Source organism: Denticeps clupeoides, chromosome 1, assembly GCF_900700375.1.
Source record: "Denticeps clupeoides chromosome 1, fDenClu1.1, whole genome shotgun sequence".
NCBI lineage: Eukaryota > Metazoa > Chordata > Actinopteri > Clupeiformes > Denticipitidae > Denticeps > Denticeps clupeoides.
This window is the reverse complement of record NC_041707.1, coordinates 30,980,076-30,987,883: the sequence shown is the minus strand read 5'-3', so window position 1 is coordinate 30,987,883 and position 7,808 is coordinate 30,980,076. Positions and strand designations below refer to the sequence as shown.

General features: G+C 43.2%; 3 non-coding genes across 3 annotated transcripts; all 3 read right to left on the bottom strand.

Annotated features, from left to right (window-relative positions):
- Nucleotides 1–2,565: 2,565 nt before the first annotated feature.
- LOC114802983 (5S ribosomal RNA) lies at nucleotides 2,566–2,684 on the bottom strand. Its single transcript, XR_003751847.1, has one exon. It is a non-coding gene; the product is annotated as a 5S ribosomal RNA (ribosomal RNA).
- Nucleotides 2,685–4,541: 1,857 nt separating this feature from the next.
- LOC114802933 (5S ribosomal RNA) lies at nucleotides 4,542–4,660 on the bottom strand. The gene has a single exon (XR_003751831.1). It is a non-coding gene; the product is annotated as a 5S ribosomal RNA (ribosomal RNA).
- A 1,866-nt stretch (nucleotides 4,661–6,526) lies between these two features.
- Nucleotides 6,527–6,645, bottom strand: LOC114802875 (5S ribosomal RNA). The gene has a single exon (XR_003751809.1). It is a non-coding gene; the product is annotated as a 5S ribosomal RNA (ribosomal RNA).
- Nucleotides 6,646–7,808: the final 1,163 nt, after the last annotated feature.

Below are 7,808 nucleotides of genomic sequence, written 5' to 3'. Positions count from 1 at the left end.
GATGATTTCCCCTGCCCTTTTCCTGGATCCTGAGAGGTACAGCCTCTACCAGCCTCTCAACTTCGTGTCTGTATGCAGACTCATCACCATCCTGAATTAGCCTAATGACAGTGGTGCCCTGTTTGCCCTGTATGCAAACTGCAGGGGGTCCAGCTGGTGTCCCATGGTGTTCTTTAGATGGGCTAGAACCAGGCGTCCAAAGGATTTCATGACCACAGACATCAATTCGACAGGTCTGTAGTCATTCAGACCAGTGATGGTGGGAACTTCACACAGCTCTAGGGATCTGTTAAGGATTTGGGTGAAGATGGGAGCCAGCTGTTCAGCACAGGCTTTGAGACAGGAGGGGGAGACACTGTCTGACCCGTGGCTTTCCTGGTCTTCTGTTTCTGGAACAGCTGACGCACATCTTCAACGTGTATTCTGAGTTCCAGGGGGGAGGGTGGGGGGAGAGAGTTCTGATTGGGGTCGTTGACTCTGGACAGGGGAGGGTGAGGGAAGAGGGTGGGGGGAGAGGTGTGATGGGAGTCATTGTCTCTGGACAGAGGAGGTTGAGGGAAGAGGGTGGGTGTGTGTGTGTGATGGGGGTCATTGTCTCTGGGGTGGGGTGATTGAGGGGTGTGAATATAACCCTCTCAAACCTGCAGTAGAAGGTGTTAAGTTCTTCTGCCAGGTCTTTGTTTGCTGTAGCAGGGGGTGGGGGTCGTCTGTAGCTGGTGAACTCTTGCAGGCCTCTCCAGACTGATGCAGGGTCGTTGGCTGAGAAACGTTCTTTCAGTTTCTCAGAGTAGCTTCTTTTTGCCACTTTGATCTCCTTGGTCAGCGTGTTCCTGGCTTGCTTGTACAGGACCCTGTCACCACATCTGTAGTTTGGGAGTGAACCATGGTTTATTGTTGTTGTATGTGCAGAAGGTCTTGGTTGGTACACACACATCTTTACAGAAACTGATGTACGATGTCACAGTGTCTGTCAGCTCGTCCAGATTTTTAGATGCAGCTTCAAAAACAGACCAATCAGTGTAGTCAAAGCAGTCCTGCAGTTCCTGCTTTGCTGCAATGGTCCACTTCTTCACAGTTTTGACCACAGGCTTGGCCCGTTTGAGTTGTTGCCTGTAAACTGGAATAAAATGGACCAGGCAGTGATCAGAATGTCTCCCTTCTAGCTGGTCTACCACTATGTACCATCCGACCTCTACAACTCATACAAAATGCAGCAGCACGACTGATCTTCAACCTTCCCAAATTCTCCCATACCAACCCTCTGCTACGTTCCCTTCACTGGCTCCCAGTAGCTGCACGCATCAGGTTCAAAATACTGATGCTGGCCTACAAAGCCAAACATGGAGCAGCACCATCCTACCTCACAGCCCTTATTACACCTCGCACTGCACATCATATACTCCGAGCCTCCAGTACTGCTCGCCTGGTCCCTCCATCTCTGAAGGTAAAAGGAAAACATTCATCTAGACTCTTCTCCGTCTTGGCCCCTCGGTGGTGGAATGAACTTCCCCTCGAGGTCAGAACAGCTCAGTCACTGAGCACCTTCAAACGACAGCTCAAGACCTTCCTCTTTAAAGATTTTTTAGATTAAATTGTAATTTTCTTGTCAAACTTTGTGTACAGAATCTACAACAGAGTGAATTAAATAGATGTATTCATAGTCGGGGTCCTAGTGAACCGGAATTGATCTCTTCATCGATGGTAACTTGAAAGCACGTTGTAAGTCGCTCTGGATAAGGGCGTCTGCCAAATGCCGTAAATGTAAATGTAATGTCCTAGAGCTGCCCGGGGAACAGAGCGATATGCATCTTTTATGGTGGTGTAACAGTGGTCCAGTGTTATATTTTCCCTGGTGGGGCAATCGATGTGTTGTCTGTATTTTGGGAGTTCACGATTCAGTTCTGCTCTGTTTTTAGCTAAAATGTATATTTTGTGTCCTATTTATTTATAAATTGTATTCCATGTGCCGCATCTGTTTTTTGTTGTCTATTTTTATGTTGCACTGTTTAAACTGGAGCCACGTCTTCTTGTCTCTCTGTATATCTGTACAATATATAGAAGAGATGACAATAAAGTTTACTTTGACTGTTGAAGTCCCCCACGACAATAAAAAGAGAATCAAGGAATTTCCTTTCCATGGTGGTGATCTGGTCAGCCAGCGTGCACAAGCTTCATTATTAGCAAGTAAACATTGTTTCTTACATAATATACAAATTACTGTTTCTAGTCTTTGCTTCCTTCAGCAGGGGGCGAGGGTCATCTGTAGCTAGTGATGATGTTGCCTGAAAACAGTTCTTTCAGCTTTTCAGAGTAGCCTATATTTGCCAGTTTGACCTCCCTGGACAGTGTGTTCCAGGCTTGCTTGTACAAGGCTCTGTCACTACTATTTTCAGAATTCAGATTGACTTTCATATTGTTTTCATGTTTTTGGTTGGAGAGATTTATTAAAAAAAACCCAAATGTATATATTTTTAATTTTGTTGCATGTTGAAGTTAATATTGCAGGGTGTAATGTGAGTTTGCCGGTGGTTTTGAACGGTTCGGGGCAAAAAAAAAAAAAAGAAAAGCTTACAGCACCTGGTATTCCCAGGCGGTCTCCCATCCAAGTACTAACCAGGCCCGACCCTGCTTAGCTTCCGAGATCGGACGAGATCGGGCGTTCTCAGGGTGGTATGGCCGTAAGCGAGAGCTGCTGTCGGAAAGGCTGCTTTTAAGAGGAAGGAAGCAATGGTTTCACCTATACTAGCAGCCCACTGGCCCACAGTCTGACAGCGAACGCTGGGACCAGATAGTGGACAACTTTAGAACGCTCACAGCACATGTGCTCACATTCAGCTCACGTTTGTACACTCTCCGATCAAAACGGAGCTCTGTGCTTCACGGTCAGCCACAAGCCCAGTCCGTTCCAGGTTCGTTGGCCAGCGTTTGTTCCGCCACGTTTTTCTGTCTCTCAGGGTAAATGTGGGATTTAAATCTAAGCTCTGCTTTGAAAGAGAAGCGTGAACATGAGAAGTAAAGAGGCGCCGTGTCACAGCGCCCCCTGCAGCTCAAAAGTTGCAATGTCGCTTGAATTCCGCTTTGCTCACAGCCTGTGGACGCCGCATTTAGCTCCTCACTGGCCCCATTCAGTAGACGCTCTTCTCCAAAGCGACGAACATCAGTGCAATGTCGTCCATATCTGTTCTTCATACCCGTATAGCAAGACTTAGTTCAACAAGTGTCGTTCAACAGAGCCTATCGGCTAAGTTAAAGTGCAAGGAGCCTAACACTTGGAAAACAAAAATACAGTCAGGAACCAGAATTTTCCAGGAAAACTTCCTCTGTCTTACAACCTGGGTGTTCAAGGTGATGAGCATGTTTTTAGAGACTTTAAATTAAAATTAAACAGGAACATTATAGCAAAAAAAAAAAAAAAAAAAAATCAATACCATCTTCAACCGTCACAAAAGTAAATGCCAAACGTGGAAAAGACACCAACTCTGACTTGAATGCAATGCGCGGTTTTTATGTGTTCCTGATGGACATGTCCAGTAAATAAACTTCAATATTTTCAGCTGTGGAAAGCATGCAAAACAGGTGGAATGATGCTTTTTGAACATTTTAACAGCACTAAACGTTAGTTGGTTAAATAAATTAACGCACAACTCAAAATGATGAAAAGAATGGGCATACATGCCCTATGCAAAATGCTGTTGTTTTCTTCTTCTACTTGAGGATAAAATGAGAAAAGCTCAAAGGTTGTACATTTTACAAGTAAACACATAAGACGAATGGTACTAGTTAATGAAAAATAGAAAAATAAACGCAATAATGTTGAAGCGAAAAGTTAACATGATATAAAAGTCAGCTTGAAGATGTTCACAGTTCCTCGGCTCATTTTCGCATGTCCTTGATGTATTCTGTTTTTTGAAATACAGCGTACTGCTGCTCAAATAAACAAAAGTCCAACACAAATCAGTGGTGAGGTGTCTTTATTTCTCTTTTGCATTGCTGCTAGGAACAAGATATTTCAGAGGGGAATGTTTGATCTTTGAAGCTAAAGCATGAAACTGTACAAAATTGTCTCAGGTCACATGGTTGCCCACTTGTTGCTTCTTCCTGTTTGTTACAGGAAACTTCCTGTTGGGAAGAAAGAACGGCTTAGTTGATTGTTCCTGCAAAGTAAGTTGATGTGTGAAGACGAAAAATCGCTACGATTTACCACCATCTGCTGCCCACGACAATGAACTCGTATAGAAGTTGTGTGTGCGGAGTTGTACTGATTATGTTGCAGTTTTGCACAAGGACCAAGTATAAAGTTCTGCCTTAATTATTATCATTTTCCCCCCCCTGCAGCTTCATGCAGAGACCGATTTGCTATGTGTCTACAAAAGTCAGTTCAATTGTCAGATTGTTTTCATGTTTTTGGTTGGAGAGATTTATTAAAAAAAACCCAAATGTATATATTTTTAATTTTGTTGCATGTTGAAGTTAATATTGCAGGGTGTAATGTGAGTTTGCCGGTGGTTTTGAACGGTTCGGGGCAAAAAAAAAAAAAGAAAAGCTTACAGCACCTGGTATTCCCAGGCGGTCTCCCATCCAAGTACTAACCAGGCCCGACCCTGCTTAGCTTCCGAGATCGGACGAGATCGGGCGTTCTCAGGGTGGTATGGCCGTAAGCGAGAGCTGCTGTCGGAAAGGCTGCTTTTAAGAGGAAGGAAGCAATGGTTTCACCTCTACTAGCAGCCCACTGGCCCACAGTCTGACAGCGAACGCTGGGACCAGATAGTGGACAACTTTAGAACGCTCACAGCACATGTGCTCACATTCAGCTCACGTTTGTACACTCTCCGATCAAAACGGAGCTCTGTGCTTCACGGTCAGCCACAAGCCCAGTCCGTTCCAGGTTCGTTGGCCAGCGTTTGTTCCGCCACGTTTTTCTGTCTCTCAGGGTAAATGTGGGATTTAAATCTAAGCTCTGCTTTGAAAGAGAAGCGTGAACATGAGAAGTAAAGAGGCGCCGTGTCACAGCGCCCCCTGCAGCTCAAAAGTTGCAATGTCGCTTGAATTCCGCTTTGCTCACAGCCTGTGGACGCCGCATTTAGCTCCTCACTGGCCCCATTCAGTAGACGCTCTTCTCCAAAGCGACGAACATCAGTGCAATGTCGTCCATATCTGTTCTTCATACCCGTATAGCAAGACTTATTTCAACAAGTGTCGTTCAACTGAGCCTATCGGCTAAGTTAAAGTGCAAGGAGCCTAACACTTGGAAAACAAAAATACAGTCAGGAACCAGAATTTTCCAGGAAAACTTCCTCTGTCTTACAACCTGGGTGTTCAAGGTGATGAGCATGTTTTTAGAGACTTTAAATTAAAATTAAACAGGAACATTATAGCAAAAAAAAAAAAAAAAAAAAATCAATACCATCTTCAACCGTCACAAAAGTAAATGCCAAACGTGGAAAAGACACCAACTCTGACTTGAATGCAATGCGCGGTTTTTATGTGTTCCTGATGGACATGTCCAGTAAATAAACTTCAATATTTTCAGCTGTGGAAAGCATGCAAAACAGGTGGAATGATGCTTTTTGAACATTTTAACAGCACTAAACGTTAGTTGGTTAAATAAATTAACGCACAACTCAAAATGATGAAAAGAATGGGCATACATGCCCTATGCAAAATGCTGTTGTTTTCTTCTTCTACTTGAGGATAAAATGAAAAAAGCTCAAAGGTTGTACATTTTACAAGTAAACACATAAGACGAATGGTACTAGTTAATGAAAAATAGAAAAATAAACGCAATAATGTTGAAGCGAAAAGTTAACATGATATAAAAGTCAGCTTGAAGATGTTCACAGTTCCTCGGCTCATTTTCGTATGTCCTTGATGTATTCTGTTTTTTGAAATACAGCGTACTGCTGCTCGGCCCTCAAATAAACAAAAGTCCAACACAAATCAGTGGTGAGGTGTCTTTATTTCTCTTTTGCATTGCTGCTAGGAACAAGATATTTCAGAGGGGAATGTTTGATCTTTGAAGCTAAAGCATGAAACTGTACAAAATTGTCTCAGGTCACATGGTTGCCCACTTGTTGCTTCTTCCTGTTTGTTACAGGAAACTTCCTGTTGGGAAGAAAGAACGGCTTAGTTGATTGTTCCTGCAAAGTAAGTTGATGTGTGAAGACGAAAAATCGCTACGATTTACCACCATCTGCTGCCCACGACAATGAACTCGTATAGAAGTTGTGTGTGCGGAGTTGTACTGATTATGTTGCAGTTTTGCACAAGGACCAAGTATAAAGTTCTGCCTTAATTATTATCATTTTCCCCCCCCTGCAGCTTCATGCAGAGACCGATTTGCTATGTGTCTACAAAAGTCAGTTCAATTGTCAGATTGTTTTCATGTTTTTGGTTGGAGAGATTTATTAAAAAAAACCCAAATGTATATATTTTTAATTTTGTTGCATGTTGAAGTTAATATTGCAGGGTGTAATGTGAGTTTGCCGGTGGTTTTGAACGGTTCGGGGCAAAAAAAAAAAAAAAGAAAAGCTTACAGCACCTGGTATTCCCAGGCGGTCTCCCATCCAAGTACTAACCAGGCCCGACCCTGCTTAGCTTCCGAGATCGGACGAGATCGGGCGTTCTCAGGGTGGTATGGCCGTAAGCGAGAGCTGCTGTCGGAAAGGCTGCTTTTAAGAGGAAGGAAGCAATGGTTTCACCTCTACTAGCAGCCCACTGGCCCACAGTCTGACAGCGAACGCTGGGACCAGATAGTGGACAACTTTAGAACGCTCACAGCACATGTGCTCACATTCAGCTCACGTTTGTACACTCTCCGATCAAAACGGAGCTCTGTGCTTCACGGTCAGCCACAAGCCCAGTCCGTTCCAGGTTCGTTGGCCAGCGTTTGTTCCGCCACGTTTTTCTGTCTCTCAGGGTAAATGTGGGATTTAAATCTAAGCTCTGCTTTGAAAGAGAAGCGTGAACATGAGAAGTAAAGAGGCGCCGTGTCACAGCGCCCCCTGCAGCTCAAAAGTTGCAATGTCGCTTGAATTCCGCTTTGCTCACAGCCTGTGGACGCCGCATTTAGCTCCTCACTGGCCCCATTCAGTAGACGCTCTTCTCCAAAGCGACGAACATCAGTGCAATGTCGTCCATATCTGTTCTTCATACCCGTATAGCAAGACTTATTTCAACAAGTGTGGTTCAACTGAGCCTATCGGCTAAGTTAAAGTGCAAGGAGCCTAACACTTGGAAAACAAAAATACAGTCAGGAACCAGAATTTTCCAGGAAAACTTCCTCTGTCTTACAACCTGGGTGTTCAAGGTGATGAGCATGTTTTTAGAGACTTTAAATTAAAATTAAACAGGAACATTATAGCAAAAAAAAAAAAAAAAAAAATCAATACCATCTTCAACCGTCACAAAAGTAAATGCCAAACGTGGAAAAGACACCAACTCTGACTTGAATGCAATGCGCGGTTTTTATGTGTTCCTGATGGACATGTCCAGTAAATAAACTTCAATATTTTCAGCTGTGGAAAGCATGCAAAACAGGTGGAATGATGCTTTTTGAACATTTTAACAGCACTAAACGTTAGTTGGTTAAATAAATTAACGCACAACTCAAAATGATGAAAAGAATGGGCATACATGCCCTATGCAAAATGCTGTTGTTTTCTTCTTCTACTTGAGGATAAAATGAGAAAAGCTCAAAGGTTGTACATTTTACAAGTAAACACATAAGACGAATGGTACTAGTTAATGAAAAATAGAAAAATAAACGCAATAATGTTGAAGCGAAAAGTTAACATGATATAAAAGTCAGC